General features: G+C 48.7%; 1 protein-coding gene across 4 annotated transcripts in view; it reads left to right on the plus strand.

Annotated features, from left to right (window-relative positions):
* Znf710 (zinc finger protein 710) overlaps positions 1-16,741 on the plus strand; it is a 61,837-nt gene that overhangs the window by 3,981 nt on the left and 41,115 nt on the right. The window lies entirely within an intron of this gene.

A 16,741-nucleotide genomic window follows, 5' to 3' on the forward strand; every position in this document is an offset into this window, starting at 1 on the left:
AGATCTGTATCAGGAGGCTGAGGCAGGAGGATTACTGTGAGTTTAAGGCTAGCCTGAATTACACAGCAAGACCCTGTCTCAAACAACAAAAAACTGGATCTGCTGAGTCTGAGTCAGCAGTTGATCAGCGGTTGATCCAGCCTTTTGACTGAAAGCTGGAAAGGAACCTTAGAGATTATTTAAAAGAAAAGGAAGCAGGGATAATTCTCCCTGTCCCAGAACACACAGTAAGGGACAGAGCCAGTGCTCAAACTTGAGCTTTAAGAATCTCTATCCACAGTGTCACTACCTCCGTGACTCCTGGAGCTCCCTGATCAAGCTCCTTTCAGATAATGTGGTTCTGAGAACAGGAAACCTCTGTCTCTTGCCACCTGCAGGAGCTGGGGAACCTAAATGGAGCTATTTTCCAGGGAGGCTGTCACACAGACCTGAAGGGTATGACAGGCCCTTGTGACTTGGAGAAACTGGGTGCTTCTGGCTATTTTAATACTGACTTCTTCAAAGTCCAGCAGTCCAGCAGGGTGGAAGTTTAGTCATCAGGATGTTCCCAAATTACCATTTTTTGATCTGGAATACTTTATTCATACTTTGTACTTGTCGTGTGGGGCTCCCTTAGGACTGGCCAGAGGGGAAGAATAGGGCCAGAAGGAAGGGCTAGACACCAGGACAGATCTCCACCCATGGATTTGTGTTGCTGGAACCTCCTCATCTGTGTGGCTAGCAGATTTCGGTGCCTATGAATTTGTTACTTTGTGCTTGTTTTGCTTTGTCCATTGTTGAGCTCCTGTGGAACTGGTCCTTAGTGGACCCTTCATAAATGCTTGTTAAGTGAACATCCTGGATGTTAGGAAAAGGATTTCCCTCCCTGAAGGAACCTGGGAAGGATACAGGCAGAGAGGCAAGGAGGTGATTGATGGGCGCTGCAGAGTTGTGCTATGATTCATTGTTTCAAACCAGCTCCAGACAGGTGAGGCAGGAGGGGGCTGGGAAGAGTAGCTCCTGCCTGGGTGGAGCTGCTGGGCGGAGACTTGAGCAACACAATGGAGAGGTTTGGAAGGTTTTGAACTGGACTCACCTTTGAGCAGATTGATAATCATGTGTCCACGGATAATGCTCCATGCTTTGTAGGCAGTTTGTTCCTTAGTCCGTGTAGATGTTGCCACAGAATTAGTCTCACTTGTAAGCCCTAGAAACAGCACAGAGGAGTCAAGTCACCTGTCCAAGGCCACAGAGCTGGTGTCCAAATCCAGGGACTGCTTCAGACTTTATCCCCTCCCCTACGATGATGAAAGGGTCAGAAAACTGTGCCCATGCCAGGGCGGCAGGCCTTCTGTGTGCTGGGTGTCAAATAGGATGGCAGAAGAAAAGCTAGATCTGTCAGTGCACAGCACAGGGAGCCAGGTCAAGGAGCAGACACACAGCTTCCTCTGCTAGGGCCTGCACCATACCCAAAGCCAAGGCTTATTTCCCAGGTTCCACTTGTTCTCTGGCAGAGAGAGTGGTAATACAAACCAGAACTGTTTTATAAATGGTAAAGCTTTAGAATACCTTTTTTTTTTTAATTGGCAAAGGTTGCTTTCCAACCTAAAGTTCTGCTCCTGAGCCACACCTCCGCGCAGGTGATGTGCAGTGGAAACTGGTGCTGTGTCAAAACGGAGTAGTGGGCCCTGAGGTCTCAGTGCTCTCCTGGTGCAGACCTTACCTTCCTGCTCCAGATTGGCCCTGCCTGCTGCAGACCACAGTAGCACCGGTCAGGCCTGGGCAGCCAGGATGTACTAGATGCTATGCGGCCCCGTCCTTGGTGCTCTTACAGTCTCCCTGGGAGGCGGACATTAAACTAATAATTACACAAATACTCTTTAATTACAGTTATAAATGCTTCAAAGGAAAAAGTTCAGAGGCGCAGGAGCCATAATCAGGGAGGAGGGGGGAAGGACGCCATCCTGAAGAAGGCCATTGAAACAGCCTCCTGGAGGAGGAGGGGTAGAGGCTGTACCCCAGGAGTACTGAGCAGCAACCTGGTGCAAGCCATGCTGCTCTCTCTGTGGGCCGTGGACCAGCTTCACTTGGCCTGGGAGCGCCATGGAGATGCAGGGTCTCAGGTCCTCAGCACACTTGCTGAATTTGTATTGCATAGGATTTCTGTGCAGGGTGATGCCTGATGGACTCAAGGACTGACCCGGGAGGTTCTCAGCCCCACAGTGAGAGATGTCCTCAGGCAGGTAATAGGGAAATAGGTAGTCTCCTGCTTCCTCTCTGGTGGTCTTTGTGCCTGCTGAGGGCTGCTGAGGGCAAGGCCCTGGGCTTCCCCAGTGTCTCACCCCGGTGACCGCTGCTGCGTAGGGAGGGCGACAGGTGGCAGGCATTGTCTCCACTCTGGGCTAACATGAGTGTGCACAGGAGGGCTGTGGAGAAGGATCAGAATTCTTTGCAGAAAGTGCAAGGAGCGTTGTTGCATGTGGAGGTTGTCTTCAGGGGACCTAGGGAGGATGGCCTGAAGCAAGAGAACTGGCAAGGGTCAGAAGGGCTTTGGGGAAGAGAGGTGTAAGGTTTCTGCCAAAAGCGGAACCATAGCCCGGGGGAGAGGAACCTGCTGGGTAGTTCCCTGTTCCTGGGAACATGATAGTGTAAGAATTGTCTCTGAGGCCTGTTCTACAGCCCCTGTGTCACCCCAGAGAGGGCTGAGACCAGGTGTCCTTGACCTATGCAGGGCGAATGTGGGCTTCCCGGCCGTGTACCTGCAGGAAACCTTTTCCTAGGTTTGAGCTTTTCTGAGGACAGGACCTGTTTTTCACCAGTTCTAAAGGGGCCTGTGGCCCGAAGAACTGGAGTGTAGTCTTTCCCAACTCACCTCCCCACCTCTGCTCTTAGCCAGCACTTACTGTGCGCCAGGCCCGGTGCCAGTGCCTCACCTGCCAGTTGCTCGTTCACGTTAGGACCTGTGTCATGTGCTGGGCCCCAGGGTTCCTGCTTGTGAAGCCTGTAGTGACAGGGCAGCAGGACTGAGGGGCGAGCTCTTCTTGGTAGCACAGTTGGAGGTGACAGAGACCCCCCTGCCCCAATGCACATGCACAGAAGCAATTTCCCACAATTGTTCCTGCAAAAAACAGAGTGTCAGGTAACTCAGGGTGCCACACAAGCCTGTGTCACCTTTGGGCCCAATGTATGTTTGCTTGCAAAGAAAAGAATTAGAAGCAGAGAGTACCGTGACATTAAATAGTATATTTTTTAAAATATGGAGTCAGAAGGAAGGCATTTAAAGAATTGTACCCTTAAATTAGTGGGGGAAGTCAGGTGTGATGGTGCGTACCTATAATCCCGCACTCAGGAGAAGGCTGAGTGAGGCAGGAGGAGCACTGACAGTTGGAGGCCAGCCTGGATTACCTAGGGAGATCCTGTCTCAGAAAGTCTAAAAAACAGGGCCAGTGGCACAAACAAGTGTGAGGTCATGAGTTCAATCTTCAGTACCCTCCCACTACCAAAATTAGGAGATGTGAGATGGGACCAGAAATCTCTCTCTAGATTCTGAGAGAGAAGGAGAGGGGAGGATGCTAGAGCCAAAGCAGAGCCAAAGGGGTGTGGGATCAGCAGCGCCATATGGTAAAATAACTGGTTTTATTACCTACTAATTAATGTACGGAGCTCCCTATCCTGACCCTTCCCCCATCCCCAGAGCTTCCCCCAAGTGCAGAGGCCTTTGTCTTCTCTTTTATTCATTTCTGTGTTATTTGACTGTAGTTCTCTGTAATAATACACACACATGTGTGGACATGGTGTTTAAGCACCTCCTGAAGTGGGTTGCCCTCTGAGGGGGTTTTGCTTCTGTCTTTCCCCACCTGCACTGTGAAGGAGGTTCTGATAACGTGTATTCTATTGTGTGTGTATTTCTAGAAGTGTGCAGGAGCTGTGGGAGATGGGGGGGGGTCAGCACAGTGGGAAGGGATAAGGGACCACATTGTGTCCAAACTCTTCTCCCTTTTTTCCTTCCCCGCCCCTGGCTGTGTGTAAGACCTGCAGCACCAACACCAGGTGAGGACAGTGCCCACCCACAGCCCCACTGGGAAACTGCCCTGCTTCAAGGGCTAAATGTCTGTGCCTAGGTGTCCCTGCCAGGACCCCTTTCCATTCCCTGCCCGGCAGGCATGGGCTGACCTGTGTCTCTGGAGAAATGCAGTGGCCAAGCTTGGACGGCTATGTTCTGTGTCACATCAGAATGTCCCCACAAGGACCTCATCCAGGCAGCCCCTGGGAAGCTCCAGGTGTTTTGGGAAGCAAATCCTACTTTGTGGTTCTCTTTCTGGGACCCCAGGGTGACCAGCCCTCACCTCTTATTAGGGCGACTTCCTCCAGCGGCAGGCTCACAGGACCACATGTAGCAGCCCTGCCCTGACTTGGAAGGGGCACTGAGCTCTTGTCCTCCAAGTATACAGCTGTCCTGCCCACCTCACCCGAGCCAAGCCACTGCATGTGCGTCCTTCCCTGGCTGCCTCCAAGGGACCCGGCATGCCTTCCTCCCAGGCCCCAAGGCCTATCCCCACAATCTTGCCGCTTTCCCCTCTGTCACTTACTTCACTGCAGTGTTTTATAAAGAAGAGTGTGCCCCATCTGTTCTTGTCCCCTGAGTTGCCACTTGGAGCCCTCACTCCTCTCCAGCCTGCAGATCCCGCCATTCCCTGTCCTGCTCCATGCTGGTGCCTTGACCATGAGGCTCTCTCCTGTCCCTGTCCCAGCCTAATGGCAAGGGCTGTTTGCAGCCTATGTCCTCCTTTAGGCTGCTAGGCTTCCATTTGTGATCTGGGCTGACATCTATGTAGTTTAACTGGTGAATTCAGGCCATTTATATTTGTTGCAGGTTTTGATACATGGATTTCTTACTGTCTTACTTTGCACTACTTGTTTGTTCTTTTTCTGATTCTTTTTTATTTTAATTTGATTCAGGGGTTTTCCCCCCCACTGTTTTATTTGTTGGTTTGTTTTTGGTTGTTTTGAGATAGTCTCAAAACCAGGGATGGCTTGAAACTCATGATGATCCTCTTGAGTGCTGGGATTATTGGTGAGCTCCACCACAACCAGCGTTTTTCCACTTTTTAGAATTCCTTTACTCCCATTTTGCTCTTATCCCTGGTCTTCTGAGACCAGAACATTATATGATGGTAAAGACTTTTTTAGTCATAAACATTCAGTCTTTGGGTGAAATTTTATTTCATTCTTACATTTAAAAGCTATTTTTGCCAGGTATAAAACATTAACTTGACAGCTGTTTGCTCTTAGTTCGTACAGGCAGCCCTGCCCATACTTCTGGGTGTTACTGCTGATGTAGACGTTGGTAATGGAATTATTGTTCTCCTGGGTATTTTCTCTCTAGGAGTGTATGTGTGTAAGTGCACTGAGGAATGAACTTTATTTTGCTGAAGATTTGCTGGGATTCTGAAAACCAAGGATTGATGGTTTTTATCAGTTGTAGAATATCTACAGCCATTGTCTCTTTGATGTTTTTTTTTTTTTTTTTTTTTTTTTTTTGAGATGGGGCCTCAGGGTCTTGTTATGTGGCTTAGGCTAGTCTTGAACTCACTATGTAGTTTAGGCTGGCCTCAAAATCATAGCAATCGTGCCTCAGCCTCTCCTGACTGCTGGGATTACAGAGGTTCTCCATCGTGCCTGGTTCTGAAAATTGTTTATTGTTAATCTTTTCTAGTCTCTCCTTTAGGAATTCCAACTAGATATGTATGAGATTTTTAAAAAATGTACATTAAATACTATTGTACCTTTTGTCTCTCAACTTTTTATTGTCAGTCTTTGTCATTTTGAGCCTTTTTTGGATAATTTTTTTTCTACTTCACTAATTCTCTTTTTAGTTACCTGGACTCCTCTGTTTAGCCTTTCCTAAAAGCTATTTTTAGTATCAGTATTAACTCATAGATTCAATATATGATGTGGTATTTTATGTTTTCCTTTTTTTGAGATAGGTCTCCCTGTGTTGCCCAGGTTGGTCTTGAACTCCTGACCTACCGCCCCACCTTAACCTGAATACCCTGAGCACTAGGATTACAGGCGTATCCCATAATGCCTAGCTCTGATGAGGTTTTAATCTGGATGGTTTTTAAAAAAATGTTCTGTTTCTTTTTCCTTTCTTCTGTCTTTCTTTTCTTTTTTTTGTTGAAGAGGGGTAGGGCTCAGTTTGTAGTTCAGACTTGCCTTGAACTCATGGTGATCCTCCTGCCTCAGCCTCCCAAGTGCTAGGGTTGCAAATGTGCACCATCATGCCCAACTCTCTTTTTGGGTGGGGGGGAGGCATACTAGGGATCAAACCTGGTGCCTTGCATGTACTGCTGTGGTAGCAAGTGTACTACATACATGTCTACATACTCAGCCCCTGAATCCAGGGCTTTCACATTACACTACATCCCCAACCTTTTTTTAAATTTTGAAACAAGTTGCTAAGTAACTAAAGTTGCCCAGGCAGGAACTTGTGATCTTCTTGCCTCAGCCTCTGAGAGTACTGGGGTTACAGACATATCATGCTTGACTCATATAATTTTCTGTCTTTTTTTTTTCCAGATATGCTTGGTCTGTTCTATGTTTCTTTTTAAAAAAAACCTCTTATTCCTTACTTGTGCCTTTAATTTCCCACTGGCTTTTTGTTTGTTTTTGTTTTTGTTTTTGAGGCAGAGTTTTGTTATGTAGTCCCAGTGGGTCTTGAGCTCATTATGTCGCCCAGGCTGGCTTCATGTTTATGGTACTCCTCCTGCCTCAGTCTCCCGACTGCTGGAATTACAGATGTGCACCACCAGGACTGGCTCCCCACTTCTTTCTTTAATCAGACTGAACATAGTTATTTTGTGTTGTGTATCCACTAATTCCAGTTCTGATGTCGAATGTGCCTGCAGACTCCTGCACAAGAGTGCTTCTTCCCTGGATGTTCAATGGTTTCTGACTGTGAGCACAGGTTGCTTAGTTTACCTGTAAGGACCCATGAGGACTGGTGCGTGCACACGTCTGTGTGCATCCCCTGCTAGATCCCTGAAGGGCCTCCTTGCACGTGTGGCCATTTTCTTTATATTCACCACTTGAAGTTTTGGGGACAAGTCCAGCCCACGGGAGGGCCATAGACCCCCAAGGAGCCACCCCAGCTCACTCAGCGCCAGATGACTTCCTACTTGGGTACCTGCTTTGCGCTATTGTTGCTTTATGACCAAACACCTCGTTTCAGGTCCCAAGTCGGGTCCTGTCAAACCCACTTAAAAGCTGGATGTCTTAGGAGCCTGCTCGGTCCCTTGCAGCGTTCACTGGTGCCTCCACATTTCTCAGCCACCACGGCCTTGCCTAGTCTGGGGGTATCCTGTTTGGAGTCCACACTGGACCTGGCTTTTTGAAAGCTGGGAGCTATACCACTGATTGCTGGAGCCCCAGTGCCTGGCTCACTGTTGGGCAGAGTAGACATTTAATAGATACCTACGGATTGAACAGAATTCATGGTGAAATCAGTATCTCTCCTGAATAGTAATATAAAAATCATAAGACCAGCCAGCCCTGTGATCTTAGAAAAGTCCAGTTCCTCTCTTGCCATCTCAGTGCCCTGAGCTGTGAAATGAAAGGCTGGTTCTGAGGGCTGCTTGCTCTGGGAGGCAGCGTGACTCCCTGTGGGTCATGGGACTGTGTCCACTCGCCGCTCAGAGATGGGATGAAGGACCCGGTGAGGGACGGCTGGGGCTGCGGCCTCAGAGAGGAAGTGCACAGTTCTGGGACAGAACATAAGTTAACAAAAGGAAGGAGAAGGGTCTTCAGAGCAAGTTCGTATAAATAAGGGTGGTATTTTAAACTTACTGACTTAAGATGACTATCAAAAATGAACATGTAATTGCACCAGGGATGTAGTACAGCGGCACAGTACCTGCCTGGCAGGCATGAGGCTGAGTTCAATTCCTGGTACAAAAAACCAAAGAAAAAGAAAATAAAAACGTCACTAAATGAATTTCGAATGGATTAAGGATGGAAATATTTTTTTAAATGAACTCATGAAAGTATTTGAAATATGAATTAAAACCCATAAAAGATAAAAAAAGGAATATATGTGACCTTACACCAAGAGAGAATTTCTTTTTTGTAGCTTTTTCCCCCCTCAGATAGGGTATCGTTATATACTTCAGGCTGGCCTTGAACTTGGAGTCCTCCTGCCTCAGCCTTCCCTGGGCTGAGATCATAAGCACGTGCTGTTTGAGGTGGCCTTGTTGTCTTGGCTGGCCTTGAACTCATGATCCTTCTACTTTAGCCCTCCCAAGCTGGGAGTATAGGAATGGCCCAGCATGCCTGGTTTGAATAAAGAATTGCTTCTGTTTTCATTTTTTGTATGTTTGGTGTTGGTACCGGAAATTGAACTCATGACCTTGTGCTTGCCAGGCAGGCACTGTGCTGCTGAGCTATGTCACTGGCTGAATAAAGAATTGCTACACGGCAGAATTACCATGAAGGAAGTCAAAAACTGGGAACCAGTTTTACAACATACGTCAGAGAGCACGTTTCTTTAATACCTAATGCACTTCTACAAGTGAATAAGAAATTATCAACTGGATGGGGGAGTGCTAGGTGTCAAACCTAGGGCCTTTTACACGCTCAGTACCTGATCCACAACTGAGCTACACTCTCAACCCCTCAAGCCAGCTTTTAAAGAAAATAGAAATTGTTCTTCGCTGTATAAGAACATGTTCCACCTGTTAGTAATAAGAGAAACAGTCAGTTCAGGGATACTACAGTGGGCATGAGGTGTTATTTGTTATTATTATTATTATTATTTTGTGCCAGGGGATTGCACTCAGACCTTGCATTTGCCAGGCAGATGCTTATGCCTCTGAACTATATCTCTGGCTTATTTATTTATTTTTGGTACTGGGGATCGAACTCACGACTGCGCGCTTGCCAGACAGGTGCTTACACCACTGAGCTAAATCCCCAGCCCTTCCTGGCTTATTTATTATTATTATTGACAATGTCTTACTGTGTATTCCAGACTGACCTTGAACTAACTATGGTGCTCCAGGCTAGCCTTGAATTTGCAGCAGTCCTCCTGACTCAGCCTCTGAGTGCTGGGATTACAGGTGTGGCTGAAATTATGCATTTTTAATAATAGTTCATTGCTTATAAAGCAGGGAGAGAGGGCAGATCAAGTGTGGTATTGCATGTGCCTATAATTCCAGCTCTCCAGAAGGCTGACCAGGCTGAGGACTTTAGTGACCTAGAGGAGAAGACTCAATAAAAAATGCAAAAAGGTTGGGGGTGTGGTTTAGTTCAGAAATCCTCAGTACAGAAAAAAAGAGGGGTGGGGAGGAAAGAAAGAAGAAAAGAGATCTGCTAACTGCCCTTTACCAAGGCCTCACTCCTTCCTGCAAACTGCAAACTGCCTGGTCACTCTTTCTTTCCTTTCCCTATCATTCCCTCTCTCTCTCCTCCCCTCCCCTCCCCTCCCCTCCCCTCCCCTCCCCTCTCCTCCCCTCCCCTCTCTTCTGCCTCCCCCCGCATCTCGCTTGCTCACTTTCTGGAGAGGGGTTTGAGACAGGGTCCCATATGTAGTCCAGGCTGGCCTGGCACTCGCTGTTTAGTCCTAGAACTTACAGTGATCCTCCTGCTTCAGCTTCCTGTTGCTGGGATGACATGTACGGACCACACCCGAGGGCATCTCTCTAAAGGGAGGGAGAGGTACCTACTTGTTTTTTCTTGTCTCCCAGAAACACCTGCCCTGTTTTTCTAAGTAGGGTATTGACTGCATCCTCATTCACCTCACAGAGCAAAGCTGAGAATATGAAACTGTAATTTATAGGGTAGCGCTTCACCCGAGGGAAGAATTTGATGTCTTTAAGAGATACAAAATCATCCAGCACCAGCTGTCCTCCTGCTCAGTGTCGTATTTATTTTCCAAGTTGGAGCCATGGTTTCTTGAGAGCACTGGGATCCTCGGGGACTGATGAATCCACCTTGGGGTAGGAAGTTTTGGGACCTGGACCCTGGCCTGGGCTAGAGTGCCCCATGCATGTCCCGGTGCCAAGGCATCTTGATGCTGTCTGCCCCACCCACATAGGTGAGGGCAGAAGTGTCTCGAATGCCACAGTGCTGTCCCCACACACATTCATGCCATCATTGGCTGGATGCGCGAGAGGACAGGAGCTGCCCCCAACATTTCTCAAGTGGATGTGTCTGATGTCTGAGGTCCGAGAAGCTTTCAGCTCCTGATCAGGGAGAGGCCTGGAGATGCGTGTCGCCCTGTCGCTCCTCAGGCCTTCTGTCCCTTGCCCTGTGGAATTTTCCTTCTTCTAATTTCTAGAAGTCACGCTGTGAGCAGTCCTGAAGCTGCCTGCCCTGCTAACCTTCCTGTGTCTGTCATTGTCCTGGAAGTGCTTTGGCTGCAGAGGCTCTGGGAATGTCTGTTCCAACTCCTGTTTTGGGACTTTACTACTTTGGGTGTAAAAATTCATGTTTCCTGTGACTGCTGTGTGGAGTAACAAATCTCAGCTTTGGCTTATTGTTTGTTTTTTTGGTACTGGTGTTGAGTCCAGGGCCTTCATGATTAGATGTTCAAGGAATGTTTAGTTTCTTGAATTCTGGATCTCTTCTTCTTTTTTGGGGGGGGTATCAGGTATTGAACTCAGGACCTTGCACTTGCCAGGAAGGCACTTGTACCACTCAGCTACATCCCTGGCCCTGATCTCTCTTGTTTTTAACAAAATAGTTATTGTTGATTGTTTTTTCTTATTACAAGAAAGTTTATATTTAGTGCAAAAAGTTTATGAAGCATAACCAAGCAAAAAAAGAAAAGCCAACTATTAATTATTAATTTTTTTTTTTTGGTCTCTTTGAGACAGGGTCTCCCTATGCAGTTCAGGCTGGCCTTGAGGCTGGTCTCAAATTTGCAACAATATTCCTGCCTCAGCCTCCCGAGTGCTGGGATTACAGGTGTGAGCTTCCTGGCCAGCATATTTTTTAATTTGAAAAAATGAGACCATACTATTTGTACCATTTTTCCTTTTAATTAACAGTGTATTAAATTAATTTTTTAATTAAAATTTCTATTGGCTTAAATATTTACCTCCCCGTCATTTTAAAGGGGACTTGGTGGCTGATGTATATAATGCTAGCAGTCAGGAGGCTGAAGCAGGAGAATTGTCATGGGTTTGAGGCCACCCTGGGCTGCATAATGAATTCAAGACCAGTCTGAACTACATAGTAAGATTTCGTCTCAAAAGCCAAAAAAAAAAAAAGAAAAGAAAGAAAGAAAAAAAGGGAGGCTGGGGCTGTGTCAACAGTTTTGAGAAGACAAACTGCAAGTTTTGAAGCAGTCTATGTTTGAGTCATTTCTTCTCCTTTTGTCTCATAAAGAGCACTGTCAGGAGTGTCCTTAGGTAACTCTGCCACCGTCTCCATGGTTTCCACTGGGGGGCGGTGGGTGCAGAACTGCTACAGTGCCTGGCAAGGCCCCCAACGCACACCCTCGAGATGCTTCTCTCCGACCTTCGGCCTTTTGCTGCCCAGTCATCATCTTGGTGTGGGGCCAAGCAGGGATGGCTGAGGAAGGGGGCTGCTGAAATCAGGCTAAATTGGCTCTTCCTGCTTCCTCTCCTGACGGCTCTTCCTCCTTTTCTGTCTTCTTCCTCCTCCGCAAAGGTACTTTATTTTTCCTTTTTGACAAAACTGGGTACTGACCCCAGGGCCTTCATCCCAAGTCCTTTTTTATTTTTTATTTTGAGACAGGGTCTTACTAACTTGTCCAGGCTGGGCTCAAACTTTTGACCCTCCTGCTTCAGCCTCTGGGGTAGTGCAGCACATTCTTTAGGGTGCTTGGTGGGACTTCTGAGGGCCTTCTCTGCTTCTCTCTTTACTTCTTGTCCTGCTGACGTCTGCCTTCAGACAGGCACTTCCATGCATGGCAGACATTGTCCCTCTGACCTTGCCTCTCCTGCCTGGCAAAGCTGCCCAGCTGAGGCCATGGGTGCTCAGAGGCCCGAGCTGTCACCCCTCAAGGGACAGCGTGCCAGCTGCTGCCATGTGGGTTACAGAAAACAAACACAAACCCCCAGCCTAAGAGAAGGGGACAGTTGAACTCCAGGAACCTGACAGACTCATTGCTGAGAACAGAGGCAGGAGATGGGAGAGAGGCCAGGTGTCCCCAGGGATGGGCTTTGTTTAAATTTTAATGCTGCTTCCTTTCTCTTACAGTGCTGGGACCGCCCTGCTCCTTTGTGGCTTTATCTCGCTCTCTGTCTGGTGGGGAGATCTCTGATCTGCCCAGGCCCCTCCCTTCCCCAAGTGGCTGCCCCCCACCTTCATTGTCCCCCCCACGGGTGACACAACATCCCAGAGCCCATTCTGCAACCTGAGATTCAAGGGAACTTGTCACTTGGCTGCTTCCTTCACTTTTCCCTCCAGTCCTGGAGATGGAATCCAGGGCCCTCCAGGGTCTGTAAGCCTGAGCTCTGCCACTCAACTCTACCCCCAGCTTTTATTTTATGAAGGGTCTCATTGTGTCACCCAGGCTGGTTTCCAACTGGCAATCCTCCTGACTCAGCTTCCCAAAGAGCTGAGATTATAGGTATGCAAAAGGGGTCTACTTTCCATGGCATTGGGCCTGCCCAGGGAATAAGTTCCAGCCACCGTGCATGTCCCCATAGGCAGTGTGACACATCGCCTTTAGCACCATGTGAAACCAGCTGAGTATCTTAGCCCAGGCAGGTTAAGGAGCAGCAGGTGTTTGCTCCACTGTTGTCCTGGCTTGGACCAGGCTCATTCTTGCCTTGGGGAGCTGTCACCTGCATCCTTAGAAACTGGTGAAACACAAATGCAGAGCTGCTTCCCCGCCCCAGGCAGGACCCAATCTAGCAGGCTCTGCAGACCTGGGCTCAGAGTCAGTATCAGGTCACAGACTTGGAAGGAAATCAGCCTCCTGAGCCTGGCTGAGCCCCATTCTCTGAGTCACCTTCTGCCACTGTGCCTCTGTGTGATGTGCAGTTACCTTTGTTCCCTTCGTCACAGAGCCTGGAGCAGAAGTGCATGCACTGCCCTCCGTTACCTCTTTACGTCTCATCGAATCCCAGATACATGCCAGACACTGATAGAAAGGTCAGCATCGTGGTCTCTGCTCAGCGAGTCCCCAAGCCAGAGGCAGTGCTGCATACTGAATATTTACACAAAAGTATGAGAATTAGTGTGAGTGTTTGTGTTCAGAACAGGCCCCCTTGCTAGGTCTCTCTGTATCCCCAGCCCAGAAATCTGCTCTTTGAATGCAGGACTGGTGGTGGAGGGGAGAGGGAGGGTGGAGGGTGGCCTGGTGGGGTTAGTGTCTGGCAGAGTTTCAGCAGACAGCATGCAAAGCAGAGAACTTGGCAGGATGCTGCACAACCTGTAATCCTAGCCCTCTGGGAGGCTGAGGCAGAAAGTGGGTGACTTGATCACTTAGTAAAACCCTATCTCAAAAATTTTTCAAAATGAATTGAGGGTGGGGATTTAGCTTGGTGCAAAGGCCCGGTTTCAACCCGTAGTACTGGCCAGAAAACAGAGAGTCGCAGAGGACAGCGTTGTGGGGCAGCGGTTACGTGTAGCAGGCAGCAAGGTGTAAGGTGGGTGGCAGCAGAGCTGGCCAAAACTGGCTGTAAAGCATGTCGGGGGAGCCTGGAAAGAGCAAGTGGCCCCTCTGTGTCCCCCTGAGCTTCACTTATGGGGCAGTCCCCTCACCCCCAGAAGGCTAAGCGGGGAGCGGAGGCAATCCTCACCGTGACAAATGACTCTCAGTTTGAATTCTGTTTCATTCTACCTGGACTCTGCTTCGTACCAGCTGTTTACAGATAATTTACAAAAGTATATTTCTGTGCGTGGTTGTGTTTCTGAAAACTCAGTGAGAAATGACCCCAAGTCAGAGTTTTCCACTGGGGTGTGTTCCCAACACACGGCTCTCCTTATGAAGCCCTTTTGAGAGGGCAGGAAGATCTTTTGATTAACTTTTTTTTTTTTTTTAAACTGGGGATCGAACTCATGACCTTGCTCTTGCCAGACAGGCGCTTATGCCCCTGAGCTAAACCCTTGGCCCCAGGAAGATCTTTTGTAATGGGGCACTGGTCGGGGTGCCCTCAGGCTGGCAGGAGCAGAGCCTGTGTTCACCCAGTACCTGCTTCGAGCCAGATACTCTGCTATACTCTGCAATCAGTGACCCTGTGAGAAACAGCATTCCTAGCTGGGTATGGTGGCAGACATGTAATCCCAGCTCTGGGGAGACTGAGGCAGGAGGATTGCCACAAGTTTGAGACCAGTGTGAGTTACATACTGAGACCCTGTCTCCAAACACACCCTGAAAAACAAAGAGCATTTCTGTCTTCATATTAAAGACCAGGAAGCTGGGCATGTATACACCTGTGATCCTTGCACTCTGAGAGACTGAGGCAGGAAGATCACAAGCTCTGATCCAGCTGGGCAGCTTAGTGATTTAATGAAACCCTGTATCAAAAGTTTTAAAAATTTGTTTAAAAGCAGTAGGGTTGTGGCTCAGTGAGAAGGCCTTGAGTTTAATTCCTGCTGCCAAAAAAAAAAAAAAAAAAAAAGGGAACAGGCTCATGAAGGCATCTGCTTTCCCACTGCTCCGTACCAACACAAGGCTCTAGGGGATTTGAACCCAGATGTGACTGTGTCCAGAGCTCACTCCATCCACTGGCATGCCAGGAAAATAACGCAGGGTCACAGAGGTGGGTCAGTGAGCCCTTGGAGAGCCTGTTGGTTTCTGGATAAAAGTTAGAGCTACGGCAGCCAAGGTTCTAGCGCGGTGGCATAAGTGCCTGCCTGGCAAGCGCAAGGTCCTGAGTTTGATTCCCAGTACCAAACACCCCCCCCCAAAAAAAGCTGCAACCTGCCCTCACTATCTGCCTTCTTCCCACCGTGTCTAATGACACGAGGTGAGGTCCTTGTGCTCGCTCTCTGGGGAGCATTCTTTTAGCCCTTGGCTACATTCTGATTTGGGGTTTAACTGCTCTAATCAGTTACCACATGGAGCAGAGGGTGAACAGTTGGTGCCTATAGGTGAGCACCTGCTAGGAAGTCACCGTTTAGAATACCCAGGGGCCCGGTGGAGCTCTGCCTGGATGTAGAGAGCAGCTGCGTGGAGAGGGGAGCAGGCAGCATTGTGTACCCCTTTTACAGCCTGTACCTTCACCATGCCCACCAGTGCACCTTTCCAGGAGCACCATGCTGGACTGGGCCAGCCCTCATCTGACTTTCTGGCCCCTGCCATACTTGCTGGGCTGTCTGTGTCCTTCACCTGCAGATGAGCACACCTCTGGCCAGTGGTCTCCCCGTGTCTCACCTCTGTACCCCCCCCCCACTGGCACAGGGGGCCCAGGCAGAGGCTGCAGGGTAAGGCAGGAAGGAGACCCCACTGCCTGCTGTCCCTGGTAACAGTCACAGCGTGTATTCACAGGTCACATGCCTGTGACATGATGGGTCTGGGGTGTCACCTCTCTTCCCTCACGGTGTCCTGCCATTCCCTCCTGCTTGTGTTTTCTCATGCCCGCTGCCTCACCCTCCACCTGTGTCCTCTTTCCTCTCTGGTGGCTGTCACGGTGGAGCAGGCTTTGAAATCTGAGTTCCGGGCTGCCTTCCAGAGCTGCTGGTTTGGGCTAGTGCCTCGAGCACTTAGGACATCCAAAGGGGCAGCGGGCTCTTGTGGATGGGGCTCTGCCCAGGCTCCTCAGACTCAGCAGCTCCTTGGCAGGCGGCCTCTGCTTGGGGGGCTGTGGAGGTGAAGCTGTGGAGGAGAGGCAGTCATGGCCTGGGTGGGTCTGCAAAGGGTGCTGGGCTTTGCTGCTTTGATGTGCACTTTCCTTTCCTGCAAGGGAAGATGAACAAAGGTGAGGGACGTGAGGGACACAGGTGCCCTAAGAATGAACTTCCTCCCCCAGAAGCAATCTCGAAAGCCAGAGTGACCGTGACCATGGGTACCTCGCAGCACCACCCTCTTCAGCCGTGGATGCTCTTTTGGGTCCAAATCTGATTATTCATTCCTAAGCCCTCCTTGGTGGTTTCCTTAATCCCTGGCTACGCTAGCCTTTGTTTCAGCAACAGAGCAAACCTGTTTCCAAAGCTTAGGCAAATAAACATTTAAAGAAATCTTATTATTAAAGTAGTCAACCTTATAGCTCTTTAGGGAATTTGAGAAATACAGAAAAGTACTCATTATCCTATAAACTAGAAAATTTTTTCATAAACTGGAAATTACCAACACAATTAAAATCCCTTTGTGCGTTCCTTGGTCTTTGTGGTGCATATATGTAAATACACTGTGTTTCAACACGTTCAGGACAGGGCCATAATTCATATGTCTTGCTGCCAGGCAGCTTTGTACCACTGGTGGTCCATCCAGCAGCATGGGGCTGTCCCATTGGGTGGGACAGTCATGCACATACACCGGTGGTTCAAGCTGGTGGGAGGGTGATACACATTGCAAGCACCAAATTGAACTTTTACATCCTTTTCTCTTTCTTTTAGCATCACCTTATGGCAAGCAAAAACTTTTACAAGCACTTGGGCTTTGCGAGTGAACATATGCTGCACACACGTATCTGTCAGCTACCAGTAACCAACTGCAAGAGCTTGCATTCTGCCCACAACAGAAATTGTGTCACTCGGGGAATCCGCTGATTGCCATGCAGTAAACCTAGCCAAATATTGTAAATTTAAACACACTACAGCTCAGACCCAACCACAAAACGTAAAGTTC

This window comes from Cavia porcellus, unplaced genomic scaffold (assembly GCF_034190915.1).
Source record: "Cavia porcellus strain 051 isolate PalLab524CR breed Dunkin Hartley unplaced genomic scaffold, mCavPor4.1 scaffold_6, whole genome shotgun sequence".
In the NCBI taxonomy this organism is placed as follows: domain Eukaryota; kingdom Metazoa; phylum Chordata; class Mammalia; order Rodentia; family Caviidae; genus Cavia; species Cavia porcellus.